The 2613-nt window shown below is 42.7% G+C and overlaps 1 pseudogene; it reads left to right on the forward strand.

The window, feature by feature from the left end:
- Positions 1 to 212: 212 nt before the first annotated feature.
- On the forward strand, positions 213 to 1358 carry LOC100967815 (large ribosomal subunit protein uL3-like; annotated as a pseudogene).
- Positions 1359 to 2613: the final 1255 nt, after the last annotated feature.

The raw sequence follows: 2613 nt of genomic DNA on the forward strand, positions 1-2613 counted from the left end.
TGTGTGAGCGATTACAATTTATATAGCCATACTCCTGTTATTGGATGTTACATTGTTTCTAATTTTTCACTACTTTAAACACACTGTAACAAAAACAATCGAAGCATTTTGTTTTAAATATTTGATGCTAATTATATAATGCCTCTCTGGGAAAGGAGGATCCACTCAAGCTATTAAGAACTCCTGCTCTATTGGCGGGATTCGATGACGACATGTCTCACAGGAAGTTCTCTGCTCCCAGACAGGGGTCCCTGAGCTTCCTGCCTGGGAGGCATGGCAGCAGGCATCATGGGAAGGTGAAGAGCTTCTCCAAGCATGACCCTTCCCAGTCAGTCCACTTCATGGCATTTCTGGTTTACAAGGCTGGCATCACCTACATTGTGTGGGAAGTTTGTAGGCCAGGATCCAAGGTGAACAAGAGGGAAGTAGAAGCTGGGCCATTGCGAAAATGCCACCCATGGTGGTTGTAGGAATTGTGGGCTATGTGGAAACTCCTTGAGGCCTCCAGACCTTCAAGACCACCTTTGCTGAGCACATCCAGGATTAGTACAAGAGGTGCTTCTGTAAGAACTGGCATCAATCTGAGAAGAAGGCCTTTACCGAGTACTGCAAGAAATGGCAGGATGAGGATGGTGAAAAGCAGCTGGAGAAGAACTTCAACAGCATGAAAAAGTACTGCCAAGTCATCTGCATCATTGCTCACACCCAGATGTGCCTGCTTCCTCTATGCCGGAAGGCACCTGATGGAGATGCAGATGAATGGAAGCACTGTGACCGAGAAATGAGAGTAGTCCCAGAAGAGTCTAGAGCAGCAAGTACCTGTGAACCAAGTGTTTGGGCAGTATGCAATGATCAATGTCACTGGGGTGACCAAGGGCAAAGGCTACAAAGTGGTCACCAGTCATTGGCACACCAACGAACTGTCCTGGAAGACCCACTAAGGGCTGCACAAGGTTGCCTGTGCTGGGGCATGACATCCTGTCCATGTCGTTTTCTCTGTGGTATGCACCGGGCAGAAAGGCTACTACCACTGCACTGAGATCAGCAAGAATATGGCAAACTGATTAAGAACAATGCATCCACTGATTATGATCTGTCTGACAAGAGCATCAGTCCTCTGGATGGCTTTGTCTATGGTGAAGTGACCAATGAGTTTGTCGTGCCGAAAGGCTGTGTGGTGGGAACCAAGAAGTGAGTGCTCAGCCTCTGCAAGTCTTTGCTGGTACAGAGCAGTGGCCTCTGGAGAACACTAACACCACCTCCAAGTTGGCCATGGCGGCTTCCAGACCCTGGAGGAGAGGAAAGCATTCATGGGACCACTCATGAAAGATGGAACAGCAGAGGAAGAAGGAGCTTAATGTCAGCAACAGATGGCGCAGCCAGTGGGGTATCAATAGAAGTTATTTTTTCTACTGAAAAACAAAACAAAAACTCTGAATCATAAGGTTGGTTGATGTCGTTCATTTTACTTTGTGCTTTATAACCTCCATTTATAAAACAAAACAAAAAACAAATAAAAATGCTCCAAAATTATAACAAACCACTCCCTATATCTAGAACTGCAATATGAGTTTGAAGGTGGGCAAACCTATTCCCCAGCTACTCCCACCCCTAATTCTCCACCCCACATTCTCTTACGCTATCTAGAATCATGTGGCCTTAATTTTTAATCATTTTTTCTCCTTAAAAATGAAGAGATAAGAAAATTCAAAGCAGAGATTTGATATACAATTACCTTGTTTTATTGCACTTCACCTTATTATATTTTACAGATATTGCATTTTTTACAAATTGAAGTTTGTGCCAACCCTGTGTCAAGCAAATCTACTGTGTACCATTTTGCCAACAGCTTGAGCTCACTTCATGTCTCTGTGTCATATTTGGATAAACCTTGCAGTATTTCAAATTTATTATTATTATATCTGTTATGGTGATCTCTGATGTTACTATGGTAATTCTTTTGGGGTACCACAAATCACACCTATATAAGATGGTGAGTTTAATTGATAAATATGTCTGTCCTGACTGCTCCACTGACTGGCAGCTCTCCATCTTTCTCCCTCTCCCTGGATTTTCATATTCCCTACAACATAAAATATTGAAATTAGGCCAATTAATAACACAACAATGGCCTCTAAGTGTTCAAGTGAAAGGAAGACTCACATCTCTCTCACTTTAAACCAAAGCTAAAAATGTTTAAGCTTAGTGAGGACAGCATGTTGAAAGCTGAGACAGGCAGAAAGCTAGGGTTTTTGTGCCAAAAAGTTAGCCAAACGGTGAATGCAAAGGAAAAATTCTTGAAGGAAATTAAAAATGCTACTCTAGTGAACACATGGATGATAAGAAAGCAAAACAGCCTTATTGCTGATATGGGGAGAGTTGTAGTGGCCTGGATAGAAGATCAAACCAGCCACAACATTCCCTTAAACCAAAGCCTAATCCGGAGTAAGGCCCTAACTCTCCTGAATGCTATGAAGGCCAAGAGAGGTAAGGAAGCTGCAGAAGAAAAGTTTGAAGCTAACAGAAATTGGTGCAGGAGGTTTAAGGAAAGATACCATCTCCATAATATGAAAGTACAAAGTGAAACAGCAAGTGTTGATGTAGAAACTGCAG

Source organism: Pan paniscus, chromosome 11 (assembly GCF_029289425.2).
Source record: "Pan paniscus chromosome 11, NHGRI_mPanPan1-v2.0_pri, whole genome shotgun sequence".
Lineage (NCBI taxonomy): Eukaryota > Metazoa > Chordata > Mammalia > Primates > Hominidae > Pan > Pan paniscus.